This window comes from Daphnia magna, linkage group LG3, assembly GCF_020631705.1.
Source record: "Daphnia magna isolate NIES linkage group LG3, ASM2063170v1.1, whole genome shotgun sequence".
Taxonomy (NCBI): domain Eukaryota; kingdom Metazoa; phylum Arthropoda; class Branchiopoda; order Diplostraca; family Daphniidae; genus Daphnia; species Daphnia magna.
In genome coordinates, this window is record NC_059184.1 from 3,696,889 (window position 1) to 3,719,093 (window position 22,205).

The 22,205-nt window shown below is 39.4% G+C and overlaps 1 protein-coding gene, 1 long non-coding RNA gene and 1 other non-coding gene across 4 annotated transcripts in view; all 3 read left to right on the forward strand.

Moving 5' to 3' along the window:
• LOC116919491 overlaps positions 1–11,473 on the forward strand; it is a 36,758-nt gene extending 25,285 nt beyond the window's left edge. Inside the window, exons 2-4 of the transcript XR_004391928.2 lie at positions 6,480–6,642; positions 10,587–10,794; positions 10,856–11,473. This is a non-coding gene — a transcript (uncharacterized LOC116919491). The remainder of the gene's footprint in view (positions 1–6,479; positions 6,643–10,586; positions 10,795–10,855) is intronic.
• On the forward strand, positions 1,773–6,479 carry LOC123470613. The gene is made up of 2 exons (XR_006644408.1): positions 1,773–5,496; positions 5,572–6,479. It is a non-coding gene; the product is annotated as an uncharacterized LOC123470613 (long non-coding RNA).
• Positions 11,474–13,177: 1,704 nt separating the features above from the next.
• The window catches only part of LOC116919501 (apolipoprotein D-like), a 44,186-nt gene continuing 35,158 nt past the window's right edge, over positions 13,178–22,205 (forward strand). For both annotated transcript variants that reach the window (XM_045171146.1, XM_045171147.1), the window contains exon 1: positions 13,178–13,425. The gene's annotated coding sequence lies outside the window, so the exon portion shown is untranslated. The remainder of the gene's footprint in view (positions 13,426–22,205) is intronic.

Genomic DNA, 22,205 nt, shown 5'->3' on the forward strand with positions numbered 1-22,205 from the left:
TTTTTTAAGATTATAAAACCCCTGCGTCTTTTTATTCTGAAGGTTCATTTCTCTTTTGTTTGATTTTTTTTTGCGGCGTAGAATCTCATTTTTTTGTGTTGTGTGTGATGGAAAATTGATGTGCATCCCTACAGAGTGTTCTGGCAAATGGTGCGAGAATTTTTTTTTTTTTTTACAGAAGACGTTGTCTGTAGGAACCCCCCCTCTGACGACTCATCCTTCATCCTTCTTTCATTTTCACTGCCGAAAAAAAAAAAAAATCTTCTTAGTTGTGGGCGTCAGTGAGAGGTCCTTTCACCAACGGGCGCGCATAACGTTCTTTTGTTTTTTGTCCATGATTCGTTTTGTCTCTTTTTCGGGGTGCGGCTAACACTTTTCAAAAGGCATGGCTGGCCGACGGCCGATAAGTTGTGTGCATATAGGCGCAGCATACGTATATCTCTTTGCAGCGATGGCTGCTGCTAAAGTTCCCATCGTGTTGCGATGCATTTTCTTTTTTGTTTGGAGAAAAAAATAATAAAATAAAGGGGAGAATAGACGTAACGTCAAAAGACGGGGGGGGGGAGAGAGAACAATTAGCTATTGTTAAGGAAGAAAACTCGGCACAAGAAAACGCTTTTAAAGTTCACGTACCGCTTTTTCAAAAATTGTATTCTATATGCTGGCGTTCCTTTTATTTATTTTCACCACATGTTTGTACAGCGCCGCATTCGATAATTGTATAGACAGAAAACATAACTCTGTGTGTGTATATGTATATGGTTGATTGGGGATATACCCGTCTACGATGCGCGACTATAGGGCTCGTTATTTTGCTGTACAACGTCGATAATAACAGACGCGCAACGTTGGCCTTTCAAAGATGGGGGGGAGCCGACAAAGGGACTCGTTGCAATGGGTTTCCCTTCATTTGGATCATCAGACGACAAGACTTAAGAAGTTGATGATGAACGACCCAAGTCGAAATGACGATTCTTACTCATTTATTAATCATACGAACAATTGTTAACGGGTACGCGCATCCCACGGCCAACACACACAGCAACCCCCTCCACAAGAGTTCCCAAACCGATTGGGACCCCGTCTTTTGATCTTCTCCCTTTTGTAAAAGCTTCGTCTTCGGTTTTCGAGACATCGTATATTCACGTCTGGTCTCAGCAATTCAAACAACAGCTCATAAACAAAACAAAAATTTGGAAAAACGGCCGAGAACGGGAAAAGCGCACATTCTTTCCCGTGCGGTCGGCAATATTGGACCAATTAGATTTAAAGCCTACGTGTGAGTCCCGAAAAGAAGACACAACCGCACGTCTTCCATCTTGAAAAAGACTTGCGTGCGAAAAATCGTCCGCTTGATGGCAGAGTTAACAGGGATTCGTATTTAGTTTTTAATGACGAGGGCTAGCAATTAAAAAATAGAGACACGCCCTCATCAAAGAATATTTTTTTACATCATTTCGTGTCTCAGTTTTCTGCTTATTATATTCATTTGCCGAGGGGAAGGTGCGTAGTTTTTATTTTAATTTAGCGTGATTTCATTCATGTTCAGGTCAAGCCGAGCGAAAGACATTGGTCGAGATGGTTCTCTCTCTATAGTTGCTGACGATCAATGTGTGTATATATCCGTGCGTCTGCTGCTAACGAGAGAACGCGTGACTTGTTCGTCTCCAATTAACAGCCGTCACTCGGCCAGCAGCAGCCATTGTAAGTGATTTGGTTAATTAGAAGCTTTTTCGCTGAGGTCTCTGTTCTTTCTTTTCATGTTCTTTCCCTCATTTCTTTTCTCTCTCTTTATTTTCGTGGGGGGGGGTTTCTTTCATAAATTCAGACGACTGACTCCGCCCCGGTCGCGTCCGTTGACGATCCATCACGATCCGTCGTTCAATCCAATCAACTGGATTTATTGTATTCTCTTGCAAGCTATTCTCTTCAACTGTTCTCTCTTTTTTTTCTTCTTCTTTAGCACCGTCGTTTTCGACTCGGTGGACTCGATTAATCACCCAACAAGGAAGGACAAGATAGAAAATAGGCGAGGAATCTTTTCTTATTTCAATGGAGGGCTCCCGTCTCTTTCTCGGTTCGTTTTATTGTTAATTTAGCGCGGCCTATCCGACAATTGCGTAAGGATGAAACAGCAAAAATAAGAAACCCGCAGTGCGTGTGCGCTCACAGAGCGATCTAGCGGCTCCCCTTTTTTTCATTTGGATTTTGGGATCAGACAGCTGGGCGGGCTGATGATTCATTGTTTCGGATTTTTAAATTTATAGTTTGGTAGTCTTGGAATTGGAAAGAGATGCTTTTATTTTTTGTTTTGTTTATTTTTTGATAAGCGGCTGTGTCTAGTTCTCCGATGGTATTTTCTTTTTCTAAACTAATTCACTTCCAGTTATTTTTCTCTTTTTGGTTCGATCTGTCGTTTTTCTCATGTTCGATGGGCAGTTATGATAATTCCGTTCGACTTTCCATAATGAAGTCCTTTTAGGGTAACGCAATAATTTATGTTTTGTCGCTCCGTTCATTTTTCTTCGTGCTTTTCGAACCGGCAAAGATGGCGACACGTGACATCAAGTGAAATCTATAGATTTGAGAAGCAGGTTTTTTTCTCTCCTCTTCGGGAGCAGATTAATGACAAGCTTCCCACCGGTTCTATAAGCAGATGACCTTTATTTTTCTGTTTATATTGTCCCTTCTTTTTCTGATGCTATGACGCACTCGCAAATTCGTGAGTTTGACCGTGAAAGGACAAACTGTCCTTTTTCGGCCTTGATCCTGACGGGGACCTACTTAGGCACACAACCCACTGGCGATGTCCTATTGGATTTTACACACACCCATGAAGCGTGAAGAAAAAAAAAAAACGAAACGATCCGTGAAAAAACGAACGGGCAGAGTCCTTCGTTTCTCCCTAGGCGCATCATCAATTCACATTAGGGATGCAATACCGCCGACGAGCGAATACACACACGAGTGTCGAAGAAAGAGACAAGTATATGGAGGAAAGAAGAGATCAACTAGCTCATCGGGTACCTATAGGGTTCTTGTTATATGGATAGCTGCCGACACTGAATGATCGGCTAGCGTGTAAAATTTATTATACTAAACAGGGAGGAAACAAGGAAAGAGTTGAGGTGGGAAATACCATTTTTTTTTAGGATGACATTAGTCAGCATTGTGGTTATAGTGAAAGGCCCAACAGATTTTTATGGGTTTAAAAAAAAGGCCATTAGTGCACATCTAGTGGTTTATTTACACACGACTGTCACGAAAAGCATTACCGAACTGCCTCTCTTCAATGTCAAATTAACCTGTAGCAAATGTAAGAATAATAAAAAGAAATTCCTGCGATGATGGCGGTACTGTTTTTCATATTCAAACGAATATTTAAAAATATATGCTCCCCCTCTTCAAATGTACAACATAATAAAAGGCGGACGGAAGAAAAATTGGTTGGGATGATGGACTCTTGTCCTCAAACATTTTTTCTTGGTATCTATCCATCTTGATTTTTTTTTTGGGGGGGGGGGTTCTACCAGTATAGTGCAGGTTATTATGATTTGAGATTGAGGCGGCTTTGTAATCTAGCGGCAACCGCCATCATTTTTTCTTTTTGTATTATAATTGAACATTATTGCGCTCGCGGAAGTACTCAATTCATATTTTTCACTAGAAAAAAAAAATCAGCCGAAGCAAAAATCATAAAACGCGTTTGTGGAAAACCGACAGCGGCTGCCGAACTCGTTAAAAATAAAAAATTATGTCGAGTAGCTACTGTCTAATTTTTTTATTTATTTATTTTTTTTTATTATTAAACAAAATGTTGGTAAAAATATGTATGCGGGCTTGTTTGGGGAGCCCAACCCCGTTGCTACGTGCTGCTGCCACCTATATAAAGTGTATCAATCATCATTTTTCATCGAAACAGAAAGGGGGGGGGAGTTTTTCTTTTCCTACTGTTTTTTTAATTTTTTTTTATTGGGTGGGGTTGAGAACGACCGTGACTTGAAATTATCGGGAGATGAACGGGCAATATTCAGGCAGGGATTTGCAGCTACTTATTTATATTACAAAACGAAAGCTAATATTAACGGCGTTTTGTATTTGTTCTTGATACGAAAACAAAAGCTTTAAGCGTGCGGTTAATAGCGCGCATATTACATACAATATGTATTAAGAACATAGTCTTGTTTAGCTATAATTACCTCGGCATGTTTGTATCAAGAGCGACCAAGAACTTAAGAGGATGAAAGCCATCGACTCTTTATTTTTTTTTTTTAGATATACGGGGAACCTTTTTCTCCCCCCATTGCCGGTGTTCTATTAACCAACGACTATCTAATCGTAGATCTGTATTTTTTTAGAAAAAATAAAAGCGGCGTTTGACTTTTCCAGGAAAAAGAAAAATGTAATCATATCGGAGCTGCTGTGTATATAGCGTAGAGGGGGGTGGGGTAAGTTTTCTTTTATTGGAAAAACATTTTATTTCCTCCATTATTTCGAATAGTATTATCAAAGAAAAAAGGAAAGGAGCGTGACTTTTCTACGGTCAATAACAATCCTTCTGTTATTCGTTTTTTTTTTCGCGAGTTAAATACGAAGGGGGGAGGGGAAAGAAGTCTGTGATTGGCTAGAATAACGATGGCATCTCGTCGTTATTTTTCGTATTGTACAGAACTCGTTGTTTTTGCTTATTGTTCCATTTTCGATTGCCCGTTGAATCCAAATACAAAGCGTCGGATTTCATCCAACAGTTCGGCTAATAAAAAACAAGTGAAAGCAGAGAAGTCGTGATCGTGACTTAGAAACGTAGACAGAGAAATAGAATCGATTATTAAATAGAGTGGATGACAGTTACCTAAGACTCACAAATGAATTCATGTTGAATATGACCGCACGTATATGTCACGGCCGTTTTCCCGTCGTTCCATGTCACGCGGTACATATTTCCCATAGGCCTATATCGACATCGTGAAGCTGCGGGAACGACGGCTTTGCACTGACCGTAAATAGGTCATTCTGGGGATAAAGTCTCCAATCGATTTGCTTTTCCGAACCATCTGATTCCAGATGTCTTTTTTTAAACTATGTCTACAGGAAAGACGACGTCTGCGCCGTATTCGATACGTTGGTGAAAGGGTTTGATTAAAAATATAAAAAACATCTCAGTTTGTAATTGAACATTTGATTCGTTGGATAAGCAAAATAGAAAACATCGTTTTCTTGAATTTCTCTTTTTCTTTTCCCTCGTCGATGTCAATGGAGAGGCCTATGCAGCACATCTACAAAATTTTGCGGATCAAACGATATCGTCTTTCCTCCAATCTTCCGCTCGCTTTTCATTAAATGGAGAGACGCTGATAAGAGAGCGGCTCGTTATAGATCCAAGACGAATCGATACGAGCGGATATATGATTGCCTCTATTATCTACACATGCTGCTGCGTGTCTTATGCTGATATTATGTTGCTTATATTGCTCCCGCCCCACAGCAGCATGTACGGTAATTATATAAATATACGAGCGCTTTTAGCTGTAGCATTAGTGTTGAATTAATGATGTGCCCTTTTTTTTTTAGTGCCTGACTAAATTGTTTCAAGACGTGACATTGCCAAAAAGTTTGCTTGATTTGCGACAGTCACATAAAAGCAAAGTTATTGAAGAATTAATATAAATTAAATTGCGTTGGGGTCTTTGAGCTACGATGCGCTGTAAGTTGTGCGTCTGAAAGTAACTTTGCCTACGAACATTTCTTGATTAAACATTTTTTTGTTTTGTTGAAATTTATTTTTAAGTATAGTTCTTGTGGCGTACGCATCAAGGGCGTCGAATTTTAATTTGGAAGACCCTCTTGACCGCACTAGTTCGCTTTTTGTGATGCCTCCTACACCTTTGATATTCTCGTTGGAATCGATAGTGATAACTCGAGTGGATTTTGATCGACTTGTATAGTCAGAATTTTTGGGTGCAAGTTGTTATTATTTCATTTTTTCCTCATTGTTCAAAAGTTGGCTCTTTTCCAAGGACTAGCTGTGGGATGATTATCAGAGTTTGTGGAAATTGTAGGGCCTTTTTGTTACAAAAGAAAATCCTATCGAAAGTGTAGGAAACCGTCGTCCAATTGCCAATGTCCGGTCGATCCGCCACTATCAGAGTAGGCGATAAAAAAACAAACCCCGACACAACTTGTATCGACGATAAACCGGCTCTTAAACTCTAGTTCTCGAGAAATTCTTTCAACTTTCTTTGTTCTATGCTGACCCGGTTGATATCAGCCAAATTTATTAAGGAATGCCCCCATCAATTGTTATCACGTTGTATTTTTCTTTTTAAAAAATGTATATTTGATTTGTTTTTTTTTCTGGTTTTCGTGGGAACAAGGCAACGTCGGGGCTTTTTCTTGCATCCCATTGTTTGCAATATTTGTGAAATACAGTCGTTTTCATTTTAATAAACCAAATTGCATAATTTTACTTGTCTTTTTAGTGGCTGATAACAGGAAGTCATCGCCTTTTTACGCAATATTTTCCCAACGAATTCCTGATGATCCGTCGGAAGCAATACGCCGTCGGCCACCCAGCACCACATCCGGCGGTTAAATAGGAATCCAACAGCGCGACGGACAGAGCGTGTCTCTTGAAAAAAACAGGTATTTTTATTTTTAGTGCAATTGACAGACTGACGTCACCGTCGGCAAAAGATTTAACGTAGATGTGAACTGAAATGGAAGTTTTTAGAAAAATTACAAACTTAGATTTTCAAGTTGAATGATTTGTTGGTTATTTCCGTTGAGGAATTTATTAATTTAAAGAAATCTTGATTTAACTTGGGTGGCATGAAGTCATTGAATCCTGGCGAAAAGAAGCAAATTGAAAATTTCGACAGTAAAATACGAGCGTTGAAATAGATTCCTTGGAATTTTAATTTGAAACGTGAAAGACTTGTCTGTCGTAAATATATCATTTGCTAAGAAAAAATGACCTGGAACAATGAGTTATTTTTAGATACCCAAAATTGAAACACGTAAATTGAAAATGACCTGAAATGTATGTTGACTTTTTCACACAAACCAAACGCTGGCGTCATGACGTGCCGGTGACGAAAGCCCCGTAAAAATGATCAAGCAAAGGTCAATCTTAAGTGCACCTTCAACAATTATGCATGATAATAGTACTTGGCCTTTTAAACAGCCTGCAGCCATCAGCATTTTTATTTTAAACTGATAGTCATTTGCTGCCATTTTTGTGTGTGTGAATTTCTCACACTCGATGGAATGTTTGGCTTCCGTGTCGCACACCGTTTGAATTGTTATGGATACTATCAATTTTTTTTATATTTTTTTATGTTTACAATGGTGGGTGAGATAATCATTTCAAACATTTGCGTGCGTGGGACGTCGGTGTAATGAATGTTCCCATTCCAAATTAAGGTGTTTAGCAGGAATCCATGGATTTTTCCTGGTAAATTGGGTACAATGTTTTCTTTGCTCGATAAAAACGTGAAGAGAACAACTGATAAATCCTTCCGGCAGAAATTCAAATTGACATTAAACAAAAAAAAAAAAAAACCCTTTTTGCTTCTGGAAGCCGACTAATCAGTTCTTAATGACGTTTCGCCCAGTTTTTCTTTTTTTTTCCGTTACCAGACGAGCTCATTAATGATTGAATTGTGACAGCCAAAATTAATAGTTAAGTTACCGGGTTTTTTTTTTTTTCATTGTCTTTCATCATAGGATTTGGTTAATCTTTAGAGAGAAACATTTCAGCCGCTTTAAAAACCGCTGGCTATACAGATCAATGTTCATTGTAACGAGTTATTTAATGCGAAATCGTTCAGGCTCAGGGACGTTCACGTTGTAGACAAGCCAATCGAAGCCGATTTCCCGTTTATTTATAATGATGTGTTCTCTTGAAAAATGCAAGAAATTCCGGAAGTAATCAATGGTCCGATTTGTTAGCAAAAAGCTAAAACCCGTATATTTCGCAAACGTATAATTATTTCTTTTCTGCAAAACAAAAGTATATCATGAAAGGTATGACGTCATTTAGATGTTGAGTGACATTAGTCTGGCGGGCGCCGTGTTTGAGAGGCTATAAAAAAAAAACTCATCGTCGTGCTTGTAGGATGATGTTTTCAATTATCCATAAATACATCGGGAAGGGGAAAAAAATATATATACATATTTACTACAAGCACCGGTGTTTCACATTTTGCTTCGCTTCAAAGGACGCAAATACGATTTCGTTTGGCTCTGCCCGGTTGACAAGTCAAAGTCGTCCATCGTTTTTCTATTTTTGAGGACATGTTGAATCCAACGAAAGACGCGCATCACGTAAAGCTCTACGAATAATATGGAGGTGAAATAAAAAACAAAACAAGAAAAAGAGAAATTGATTTATGTGCATACAAGATTTCGGATAGGTCCAGCAAACGTTCCAGAAAGATGTGTGTCTCCTATCCAGTAGACAAGAAAGAGAGAGAAAAAAGACGCCACAACTCACACAAGGAAGAAAGAAAATAATAAAGTAACAAAAGAGATGAGTAGAGAAGAGAAAGATATCGTCCGGCAGCATCGATGAAGAATGGTTCAAGATAGCAACCCAAAAAAAAAAAAAATCATTTTGCTTTTCTGTTAAGGTCCTCTCTTTGCTATAGATGTAGTTTAAAAAGAGGCTCGAGAGGGCGGTGGATATGGATGATACGGTGTCAAGAATGGGGGGGACTTTTCTTTCATTTTGGCCATTGTTGGTGACGCTCATGCAATTCATGAGGCAAGCGATTCAAGCGCTTCAGTTTCTCTAGGCTGTCGAGAAGCTGCTGGACGTGGCCCAATTTCTTTCTCCCTTTTCACCCCTCTCTACCAGCTCTTTTCAAGATCTTTTTTGGCCAGTAAGAAATAGAGAAAAAAAGAGTCCCTCCTGGGCTCTATGTGCTCATCACGCTCCACTGGAGAGATGGCTTGTGACTGTGGTGGCCTGACACGACAGCACAAGCTTTTCATGCTCGCACATTCAAACACGTCCAGCAGCAGAAGCTAGAAGAAAAAAAAAAAGTCTTTTCTCTTTTTATATTCCTTCGCACTGTCGACTCGTCGTGTGAGAGATGTCTCTCTGGGTCGTATATATATATATATAAAATACTCTTTTTCTTCCGTTGTCCGGGAACCCTCAAGAACGTCTGTGTGAAACACTTTCGTTCCCTTCTTTTTTGGCCGGGTCGTTTGTTGACGGCTATAAAAAGGCGGACACGATGGACGATCCTTTTCGCCTTGTGTTGCTAAAAAAGAAAAATCCAGTGTCTGACACATTGCTGGAAGGAGAAAGAAAAAAAAAATATGAAATGTCCCAACTGCGCATCCGTCGTATTATGTATTTTTTGCCCTAACATCTGTCCATCTCCGCATAGGGATATACGAGAAATGTGTGTAAATATTGCCCAGTCAAGTTAGCGACGGAGAACAACGGGATGAATTCCCCGCAGCAACAGTTTTTATTTCTTTTGTCTTTGTCGTTTTTATAGACGCACATCATATACCTGCGCAGACAGCAAACTATTCTAGACAGCAAAGGCCTTTTTTTTTATGGGTACATATCTTTGTCGAAAGAGGACAACGGAGCTCGAATGTCAAGGGGATGAAGAGGGGCTGGATAAAAGTGACATATCACCTCCGTATGGGAGAGAAAGTCAGATCCAAGTCACTACAGACACCCCGTCCTCACTGGACCACAAAAGTCTTATAGACATATCAAACTCGATTAACAAAGATGGATTGACCCTGAAGCATCTCTCAAACAAGCCCACTCTTGTGTTAGAGCCTTACATGGATTACGTGGCCTATCTATAAGGAAAACTGGACATCGGGTCCCCTTTTTTTTTCTTTCCTATCAATCGCCTATTTTTTTCTATTTATTTCTTATATTCAATAGCCTGTATGTAGCAATTCAATCAAGCCAGCCAATCCCGTCCATCATATCGCTAGCTGACGACTAATCGAAATGTCTTGCCTAATCGCATTGACTGTATACAGTTCTATTATATCTTAGTCCGCTCTTTTTCTAGTGGCCAATAGGGGACGAGCCAAAATGTGATGCGTGCTTTGATGATTCCTATATACGGCTTAAATGGTTTTGGTCTTGTACTAAACGCGCTACAAAGTGACCTTAGAAATGATCCATCAAATATGGCGCACTATATAAGGCAGTTATTTCCTTTTAAAAAACTGATACAAGGCTTTGTGTTGAGTGACGCGAAAACGATTTCATATATATATAGCCATCTGTACTGTTACCTATACGCCCTTGATGGCGTGAATGACTGGTGCGACGCTCATCGGAAAAAATCAGAACCATTTCGTTGGGTATTTTTAAACCCAAACAAAGAGGTTTTGTCATTTGTTTCATTTCACGGCAGATGAACAACACATAAAAAATAAAAACTGTTTATTGTGTGTGTGTGAAAGAGTAATATTTTATCACATCGTATTTATTGTAGTGTAAAGCTTATTTGTTTTTTGTTGACACTGTTGTTATTACTTTTTAGCGGTTGGCGTTGAATCCATCGTCCATCAATTTATTTATTTTTTTTATTTTTTAGGGCCTGTCGTGTCCGTCGAGGTGTTGAAAAAAAAAGCAGTTGGTTGATTGTGCACACACACACCATCCTATAAAAAAAAAAAAAATCCATAACACCAAAAAGTCGACCATTAACGATGAGCCGAATAGGAAAGAAGCATATATTTGATGTATAAGGTACTCTCTTATACTACAACTATTAAGGGCGGGAAGAAAACCACAGCGATACAGTGAGTGACTCATACGGTTACAATATAAATGATTATAAACTAAGGGGGGTCTGTTGCTCAGAAAAATACGGACGCGTGATGATGTTTTCGTTGATGATGCATCGTTTTCTTCTGCTTTAGCTGCCGATGTCTGGCCAGCGGGTGCACAACAGCAAACATTGGAGCCTGAGAAAGAATGATCCTTTTGTCGTTACACACACGCATATATAGAAGCAAACCATCAGATGGCCGGGCGTCGCTTCGGATGATGAAATTTAAGTTTTTCTTCCCATCTTTTTCCCCCCTTCACATTTGCTGACCCCCCTATAGTACCCGATTTTTGTTAGACCAACCCCATCGTCTTCAATCTTCTTACGACCTGTTTTGGCACATTGGCCTTTCTTCGCTATTCTAACCGACTTGTTTTTTTTTTTTATAGGCCACCCACTTCCCTTTGCTCTTTTCATAGTTTCCATTATCGTGAATCACACGTCGTCACCTATTCGCTGCAGGCGATGACGTACACAGCCAAGAAAAGATATTCTCTCCACCTTTTTTTTTTAAATACTTTGATGGCATCAATGGTGGAACTCTCTTCCTCAAGACTTTGTGCTAACCCCTCTGTGCCAACGCGTGGAACAAATGCACTGTCACGGCCGAATTGATGGTCTCTCTCTGTGTGTTCGGGAAAAGAAAAGAGGGGGGAAAACAGCTCCTGCTGCTCTATAGCTTCGTCATCGGAGGGCGATCAACAGTCAGAGGCTATTTGAAAAATAATATTTAAAAAATAAGTAAGAATAACTTTTGTGGGGAGAAAAGAAAAGTTACGGAAACTATTCCAAACTTGTTTCCATGCACACGTTTTGACGTGAAAGGTCGGCTCAAGAAGATTCTTCCATAGGAATCTGTTGCTGGTTCACATTTGAACGCATTTCCCTTCTTACCTCCCCGTTATTATGTAGATACACTACTACTGCATTTTATTTTAATATACATACACACACAGAGAGAGAAAAGTGTGGAGTCAGTTTATTTTTTTATTTCTCGATTCCCTCGCCTTTCAGATACGGTCGACAGCCACTAGTTCACATCATCAGTCACGACCAAAGAGTAAAAGAAATTTTTTTCTTTCTATAGCTCGATGATACGCTGTGGTATTTGCCTCCGCGCGTCACGCTTTTCTTTTTTTTTATATTCATCTACAAGATCCACACCAAACGATATGTATACATAACAACGTAGCTGCTGTTTATCATTTATTTTGCTGTCCATTCTTACGTAGATGTTGTTTTTTCAAGTCACGTTGTTTTCAGATTTTTTTTCTTTTTCGCACTTGTTTTAATTAAACACGAAAAAGATAAAAGAGATTTACACTTCGTAATCAATCATTTGAATCAAATATTTTATTTTATTTTTTTACGATTGAGGAATGTTTGATGAAACCCAGCGCCGGAAAACTATGTCTCGCCGCCATCTGATGGTATTTCCTTTCGTCGGCATCAATTTTTTTTGTTTTCTTCTTTTCAAATATGGCGCGCCTTTTCAAGCCTTTGAAACTCACGCTGCCACTGGAATTCAATATCGTTGGTTTGGTCTATGATTTTTTTTTTTTGGCCTCATATATTTTAATTTTGACTGTTCATCATCCTCAAAAGCATCGAATAATAGTCTGATTTCTTTATTCACATCTAAAATTACCGTGAGAGTACTCTGAAATTCTAATAAAATTCAATCATACCCCCTCCCCACCGTTGGATTTCAACTCTATGGCTTTTTTTCTTTTCCTAATCTATTTTGGTATCTTGTATCAAAAATGCCGTCATGTGGAAACTACTTGACTACACAGCAACTTATTGCCATGGCATTTTTTGTAAACGCACGATGTACAAAACGTGTGTGTACGTACTGATATTTTATACACGAAAGATGACGAACAGATTCTAGTGTTTCCATGTCTTACTCGTATCGGTGATGAAAGAGATCGATCGAGTCGTTTTCAATACTGTTCCACTTTTCTTCGTTTCGTTTTTCTTTCTGTAAAGTGAATCTCATTTTCCACTTTGATGGAGTTTTCGACGTCGTCTGTTCCCCTTTCAACCCCTATCCCCTCTCTGTACCAAGGCCACCCCCATCCCCCTTACACTCAGCAAGGGCGCCATGTTTGGCCACAGAAATCAATGGAGTGGATTTTTTTAATTTAGACTGAAACGAGATTAAATGTATTATCTCGAATTTCAATCAAAAAAGAAAAAGGGAAAGGAATTGAATGTGAATTGATTAGCTTCAGAACCAATCTGTTACATCAGCCGAATCAACTGGAAATTTCGCGACGTTGGCAACAACGTGACTCGACTGTCGTTTGTTTCGTAATTCTTTTCAGCAAAAAGAAAAGCTATTTGGCGCCTCATTATTTTGGCATGTGCTGGACTGACGTGTACTGTTCAATTGAAGATTGCCAAAGTGATGAGCCATTCAGGCAGAACCTAAACCTCCATCTTGTTTTTCTTTGTCTCCTGAAAATGGCGGACAGAAGAAAAAGAATATTTCGTGTGTTTGCTATTCGAGTGTCGTCATACTGTGAACATTTTTGTGAAATAAACTGTTGCCGCCACGATCCCGCCCCGACAAGTTGCAGACTATTGAAACAAAAAAGTAAGTGACATTTTTATTTCTACTGTTGGTCCGGTTGTCGCGACGACTTTGTGGTTGTGCCCATTTTTATGAATCTGTTTTTGGTCATCTTTACATTCCTTTTTTTTCTTTTTTCGTGGGCTTGTCATGTTGGCAAAACTGGAATTTGCTATCAAAATGGTCGGGGCGGGACAGTGGACGATTATGCAAATTGGAGTCTCTCGAAGAATGTCCTTTCATTTCGTTGACTAAAAAAGGCATTGGGGCAATTATTATAACACAATAATAGCTGAGATATTGTGAACACAAACTTGTTTATGCCTTTCTTTTCATTTCTAAGCTCGTTGCCAAAATGGCTACCGTTATTGGGTCCGCCATTTTTTATGTGTCCTTTTTTGTTTTCGACATCCCAACAATCTTGCGTGCTGTTTCGACCCATGGTATTTTCAGATCTCTCTTCAGCAAGCCGCCAATGATCCTAAAGAGAACTCAAAAGAAGACGCTAGTGTAACGCAATCCTCTTTGTCTCCCCCCACCCCCCATCCGTCCAAACGAGGAAAAACGATACGGGTTCGGGGCGGTTACATCGGGTGGGGTGTAAGTGGCGCGCGTGTTGGGGGCCTTCTCTCTCGAAACACTTTTTAAAGTCTCTATTTATTTGTTAACAAGTATAAATGGGAGTTGACGAAAACGACAGGAACGATGTAATTTTCGGCCTTCCCATTTTTTTTTTGAGTAAAAAAAAATTCAAAGAAGATGAAAGTAAAAGTTCTTTATTCAACTGCTGGGAAAAGTACACACACACACACAAAGTAAATTGTAGAGAGAGGGGCACCTTTAACTAACGGTGGGGACGTTTTCACGCTGGGTGGGCTGTTGTGACGCTATCGTCAGAGCAAAGACAGACGCATGGCGCGCCATATACGTGTAGGTAAACAGTACAGAGACGAAATGAAACAAAAGCTTTCTTTTATTTTATTTTATTTTTTCAATCTTTTGTTTCTCATTTTCATTTAGCATGAGAACACGTCGTGTCTGTCGCTACTTTTTTTTTTTTTCGTTTCTTCCTGTCTCATTGTGACGGCCAAAGAAGATTCATTTGGCTAATGAACGCGAGACCTCTGGTATATTCTCCCATCTTTTTTGGGAGGGTTGCGTCACGCACATGTGCGCAATTCTTTTTATACGCGTATCGGACGCTACCATATAAATGCATCTTTTTGAAAAATGATTAAGTTTTTTTTAATATGCCCACAAACTGAATGATAATCGAAGTGTCTCCATTTTTGTTCACGTTCGAGCAAGTTTTTTATGAGTGAGCGATTTACTGTACACGCACTTTGATATCTTTATGTATAACTAATGCGACAACGTCCATTTCTAGACGGAACAGCACAAAAGAAAAGAACGTAAATAAATTGTGCGTTTGTGAGGAAGGAATAGCGTGACAAAGGTTACACGCGGTCTATTATATCTTTACTGAATCGGTTCGTGATTGGAAACCCACAGTACGGATCCCTCCATTTTTTTTTTAAACCAGATTTTTTTCTTTTCCCATCTCGAGTGCTGGAACGCTGTGCAGATGTCGCCCAAAGAGTCGGTAGAGAAGGGGGGAACCAAGTGCCTCGTTTGTCGGCCGTCAATGTTGAGCCAAGAGTCCTGGGTTGCTCATATATAATAAGACTTTTTTTTCTTTCCTTTCCTTGAGAGATATGTCGGAAAGGATCCCAAAGAGAAGAAGAAAACAGCTTTTAGTCGTCGTAATGGTAACAGTAGTCGCTGTGTGTATGGACTAACAAGAGCATAAATCTGTTGCACTTCACCTCGATTGGCTGAACGCGCTAGGATCTTAACCCAAGTCCGAAAAGAAAAAGATGAAGGATAGAAGCAAAAAAACGTGGAGATAACGGGGGAGGACTTGTCTTTCGTGTTGATGGCTGCCGAGAGGGCTTGTTACGCATGGCAGCCAGTTATATTTATATATACGTGTACATCTATTCTATATATCGTATGTTTAATTATGGCTATGCTAAAAGAAGAAGTGTTGGGGCGGCGCTCGACATTTCTTTTCTTTTTCCTGTCGTCTTCTATCGTTGCTCGTGGCCGTTATTCAGTTACAACGTGTCCTTGTCTGTTGGCAACTGATACCCGACATGTCAGGGAATACGGGACCCGAAAAAGAAATAAGTGAGAGACAGAAAACCCGGGTATTTCTTTCTTTTTTTTCTGATGTATCAACGACGTCTTTTGTTTCCTTGATGCACGCGCCGTCATCATCGTGACGGCAACAAAACCGACAGTAGCAATGAGCAAAAAAATGTAGAGGGGGACAAAAGACACAAGCAAAAAAAAAAAAAAGCATATGGGATCGTTAACTTTCTGGGTCTCGAGCCGAATGCATCGTGACGGCGGATATGTCGGTGCAGACGTCGAAGACTATCGGAAGTTAGGGTGCGATAGCTCCCTTTTTTTTTTCACGACAGGATCTATGCTACCCCGCTTTTCTCTCCTCCCCCTTAATGCTAGGCCATTACGTGATTACGGATAGACGGAGATAACGATATATAAAAGGAGAGAGAGAGAGAGAATAAAGATAGATTTTTTTTTTTGGTTTCGAATTATTTATTTTTCCACCCAATAATTCACGAAGCGCCATATGGTTAGTGGATGGTATCCTCTTTCCCAGGGATCATTGATAGAAATCGTCTGACAGTTCACCAGGTGAACTCAAAACGATGTGAAATCCTTTTGCTCTTTTTTTGTTTTTTTTTTTTTGTTCTTCATATCCCGATTGCCAGCTGTCAATAATAATCATACTTTTATTCTTTTTTCTTTATTTAATACATGTTCGTTGAGGGGGTAGGTAAACAGTAGGGAGGTGGGGAGATGGGTAGTAATGAAAAACCAGCTGTGTACAATCACATCCATCGTCATCCAAAAAACAAACATACGCAAAGAGATATGGAGCTTTGGTGACCTCTTGCTTTGGCCCCCTGCTCCCCCATTCGTGCATGATGATGTACCCTTCAATTTTCTTTTCCCACTGTGTGTGCGTGCGATCCGGCATTTGGAAGCCATAAGCCTCACACTATAACGAATATGTAAATTTTATGTCTAATACGAACGATGACGATAGTTTTTTCTACACAAAAAAAAAGAGGACGACCTAGAGGTTAAGCTTTGAACTGCCGTTAGGGCGGGAAAAGTGATCCCGTTTGAATTTGAAAAATAATAATAATTTGATGTACTTTCTTTTTAGCGCTGGAACATATATTTTCGTGTGGTAGTTGCGTCATCACGACAGTAGAAAAAGGCCGTGGCCTTCCGTTTTTTTTTCTCTTTCTTAATCATCGAACGATGACAACGCGCTTATCTTGTCTGTGAAAAATCTGGCCGTTCGACCCAATTGCGGAACTGAAAAAAATTGTGAATCGTTTGAAATAGGGGGGGGGGAAGAAGGGGGAAATAAAAGATTGTTGTATTATGTTGGTAGGGCAGCAGTCGTCTATTGTGTGAAGCTGTGTGTGTATTATAAGCGATGAAAATGACAGAGGTGGGGGAGGGTGTCAAGAGAAATCGTTTGCATTCGAACATTTTTTTTTCTCCCCTTTATTGTTAGCGTTTCAAATAAAAAAAGAGAAAGATGTAATCTTTCTTTTTCATTTGTATGTCTTTCCCTTGCGAGCCCTTTTTCATGTATTTGATCTTTTTCGAACGATAAAGAATCCTCACCTGCCAGATAGGCCCTATATAAACTTTTTTTTTTTTTTTTTGAATATTTGATGAACTGATTTTCCATTTCATAGTAAGGAGGTGTCGTTGTAGTCATATCTGGAATAATGTTGATAACTATATTGTACATACAAGGAAAAAGAGGGGCTCAGCTTATCATTGAGGCCTCGCTGATTGGGTCTGTAAGAGCCTTATGTCTCCAGGAAAGAAAAACTGATTTTATTTTTACTTTCTTTTTTAATCCCCCATTTTAAAGATAAATCTTAAAAATAAAAATAAAAAAAAAAATCAGAGCCGTTTCCTTTCTCTTTGAATGACAATGAGAAGGGCGTGAACGACTATCCGAAATCTCCTTTTTATTTGAAAATAGAAATACTAGAGACGGGGGGGTTGGGGGGTCGATGGGTGTTGTGCATAATATAGTAGTGTGCGCGCGTTCCACATTGACAAAGATGCGGCTAATCACCAACCGGTGACATTTTCATTTCCATTCCGTGACGTGGCGATAACGACGCCGACATTTCCGATAAAACAAAAACAAAAACAAAAATAAATCTCCTTTAGTGATGCCATTTCCTTTCTTTCCTTTCCTTTTTTTTTTTTTTCAAATGAAGATTAAAGAATTAAGAAATTTTTTCGGGGTGGAGGGTGGCGTGTCGCTACTCGTTTCATCTACTTTTTGTTGTTTTCTTGCGTGTGTAACGCTGATATCGGATGCCGGCATCTATCATTTGAAAATTAGTTTGCCGTCTTAATTATAGCTGCCATCATTAATGATTATGAACATACACCAGGCAACAAAGGGTTGGGGAAAACGGTGTCATAATATAATCTGAACATGCGAAAAAAACTTGAGACCCAGTTACTCTTACGCGTGTTCGGTGTGTGTGTGTGCTGTGTGTGTGTGTGCTCTCGTCATAATGCGATCTACTTAAAAAATAAAAATTTGTTTGAACGAGTCGGAGTTGATTAGGGGAAAGAAGAAAAACCACACAGAAAGTTTTTTTTTTTTTAAGGGAGAAAGAAGAAGTTCATTGGTGGTACGGTCGGTTGAAATTAAAATCACCTCCATCACTGATGCGGGACAGGAAAGGTAAACAGAGGCAAGCCCAGACAGCACAAAACACACACAAAGAGAATTTTTTGTAGGAAGAAATGTTATGGGCTTTCTCGGTCCCATTTCAACGTCAAATGGAAGGCCCCTTCTCGTTGCGTACGGGGGAGAAGATGGAGGCGCTTTATGGGAGAGTAGTTAAGGATGTAGATTTTTTTTTTTAGTGTCACGCAATGCCGTAAAAAAAAAAAAAGAAAATGAAAAAAACATTTTTCAAATTTTTTGGTTTTGGTTTTTTTTGTGGTTATTTTTCAATCCAATTTTCAGTTTAGTATTGTGGATTTTAGGCCTGTTTTTCTTCATTTCCCAAAGCGCAATCCCATCTTGTCAATATCCAATGGATTGAAAAGAAACGCAGCGTCTAACAATTTTTTATTCGTTTTTTTTCCACGAGTGTTTCTGCGTGTCACGAGTCAATGATGGATGGATTGATTTAATTATTCACAGATTGCTAACGGAATGTGTATGTGCGTATTGAAGCCTTTGCATATCCACCCTGCGGCTCTATTGCACTCGCACAACGACCGTACTACACACGTACAACCATCAGCTGTTTGATTATATGAAGACGGCCGGCAGTCACGCGTGTAAAAAAAAAAAGAAAAACGCGGTGCACATGTTAGTTCTCCTCTTCTTATCCAAGGTCTTTCCTTTTCTTCCTGTTCTTGTGCTCCGTCGTGCGGCTGCTGCTGGTACTTGTCCGAATCTCTTGACGATTGATTTATGAGCCGGCCGCACCTCTTAAAAAAGGCTGGTGGCGCGGGAGGGTCTTTTTTATTTTTTCCTGTCTCTATCGTTTTGCGTGACCCTTTTTTTCTAAAATGCCCGTGGTTAAGAAAGAAAGAAAGAAACAGAAATAGAAATGCGGAAAAAAAAAATATAAAATAAAAAATTCCAAACTAAAGGTAATAACAGATGACTTGATTATTTTTTGTTTCTATTTTAAAATCATTGCTGATGTAGGATTAAATGTTTTGTTGTATTGGGATTTGCATACTCATCGAGGCTGCGATTGTTTTGATCGATATGCAGATAGTCCCTTTTGAGACGGCTGTACCATCCCGGATGATCAAAACTAGTCGATATATCTGAAACGGTCCCTTGTGTGCTGCACATTATTAGAAATATTTCCACCGCCAAAAGAATAGTCTAGTCACTCATCCATTTTTAAAAAGCTCTTTAACGCTATTTTGAAAATAGATTTTTTATTTTTTTATTTTTTCGGAGGGGAATGGGCGTCGATGGTCATTTTTCACCAGGGGGGTTGTAGATATACCCCCTGAAAATGCTAAACCGTCTAATACCGTCCTTACAGAGAACAATGATATGTATACGCCATACAGTCCGCTGTGTACACACGTCGATGATGGATGATGAAGGGATGAAATGTTAACTCTATACACATCCGCACCAGATTCTCTTTTCGAATGTGATGAACCAGTTGGGGAAAAAAAAGAATCCATCCCATTTTCGAAGAAAAATATCTTTTCTTGTATTTATATTTTTCTATTTTTGAAGGGCCACACAAAAACAGACAAGATTTCTATATTTGTTTGTGTGTATGAAAATTCAGGGGGTAAAAAAAAAAGGAATCTTTTCTTTCTTCATCCGGAATGCCTGAGCGCGTATACACCGGTAGCCTTTTTTCTGTACCGATGTGTACGTGGTCTGCTGTGTAACCATTAATCATCAGGCCCCAAGTTGAGACGTGTCATCAAAGACACGAACTATGCGGCTATCTTAGTCACCCCGACCGAGAAAGAATGTCCGCTTTAACAAACATCTTTCGAATGATCAAAACGTCAATGTGTCGAGTTTACAAAAAAGAAAATGGCCATTGTGTGTCGTGGAACGAGGATCTCAATGATTTTTCTCGGCAAAAAAGAAATGAAGGTGTGGTGGATTTGAATCGACACCCTCTGGGAAATGTTAGCACGAATTTGGGATGGCCGACAGCCACACGTCAAGACGCTTTGGAGAGGGCATACCAAAACAAAGCATACCATCAGTTGCAATCGACTGATATTTTATGCAAATGAAAGTAGAGAAAGAACTCTTTCGAGTTTGATTGCATTCGAACAATAGCGTGCCTCGGTAAATAATAGTTAAAAATGTAGCATTTTTCTTCTTCTTCTTCTTAGTCTATCAAGTTGTTTTTTGTTTTGTTCAGGGAGTTGCCTACTGGGTGGTCAGAGTGGCACAGAGGTCGCCCGAAAAGAAAAGCAGCAGCGCACACGTCAGCAGTTCTTCTTCTTGTTTTCTTTTTCTTTGGTTAACGTCAGCAACAGTACAGAAGGAAAAAAAGAAAATAATTCCTCTATTCTTCATTTTTTTTTTTTTTTTACTTCTCTTCTGTGCAGAGCATGGCACACACGAACGCACGCACAATAGCTCATTAAAACGGAACAACTTCTTGTTCAGACTCCCGACCAACTTGCAGGTGGTCTCGATTCAAGAACTCGCGCAACGCACCGACGAAGAAACACACGCGCCTTTTTCTTATTTTTATTTCACCTTGCTGCATCGGGCATGATTGCGTTATTTCTTTTCGAATTTTTGTTGTTGTTGTTGTGAGTTTTGCCGGCCTGTTTTTCGGGCCATGACTTTCAATTTCAATCTGTTGTGGCAAAGAGGCAGTTGTGAAAGAGGTGGAGGAAGAATCGAATAAAGAGATAGGAATCGTGCTTAGCGTCGATGGCTCGTTATTGGAGGGGGTGCCTATATAGTCGCACTGTTGGGAGAATGACCAATTAAAATAGACGTGTACGCTACGGGTTACGAACACACACACAATTACATGCGAGTCGAAGAAAAGATTTATTTCTTTTCTTGTTGTTGTTTGAATTGGACAGCGTTTTCTTTCAACCCCCCCGACTTAGACTTTCATTTTTGGACGGCATCAACGAGGCTCAAGTTGTATAGATTATTTGAATTTTCAGAAGATGGAAAACGCTATCAGGCACTTTACATAATTCGATGGCATGATTTGATATCTTTAGCCATCCCCCCCTCTCTTTACTCTTGTGTGTTTCTCTCTGGGGTCGTCCTACGTGATCGTTTCTATCATTTTTTTTTTTTTTTTTTATCTTTCCCTTTTTTGAATGCCTTTTAAAAGAAAAATTCTTCCCGCCCACTGAGTCTTCAAATATATTTACATTTGACGACTCCGACCTCTGGTTGACTCGTTGAAAATGCCTCACAGGGTTCCAGATGATATTACAAAAAGGATCGACAGTCATCCGGTTCAATTTTTGAAATACAATTTTTGTTTCGTTTTTCTTGTTGCGAGCAGCGCGTGCCTGTTGGACTCGCAGGTGTTGTCCTCTTTCTCTATCGCTCGCTCGCTCCTACCAGTTGATTTGCATAGACTCCTAAGAGGTGCAACGTGGAGAGAACAAGAGATATATATATTTCGACCATCATTTCCAAAATAAAAAGGAGAAAGAATTGAGCTATCACATGACTGTTGAGAGACAAGGGGGGGGCCGAGTTGGAAAGGGTCGTTTTGTTTTTAAAGAAAAATGTGTCAACCACTGAGAGGAGAAAAAAAGGAGATCCAAAAGTTAAATGTTCTTATAAATAAAATATAAATTTTTCTTCTTGGTGAAGAATAGTAAATGGGTTTACATAAGAGACAAGACAAGAGAGAAAAGAAAAGGTTCTTGTCTCTTTTCTATCTCTATCTCACGCGCCATATTACAGCGCCATAAATATGCATTGAAAATGACCAGTTTTCTTCCTTTTCTTTTCCTTTCTGTTGTTTTTCTTCTATTCTCTCTGTGAACTGGCCTAACAACACACCTCCCCGAAAAAAAGAAAAAAAAGGATTGTAAATTATACGACCGGTTCTATTGGATTCTAACACCACCACCACCAGTTGAATTCTTCTTCACACTTTATCTCTATTTATTTTCTCATTTTCTTACTATATTTATATATTTTTGTTTTGTTTTTT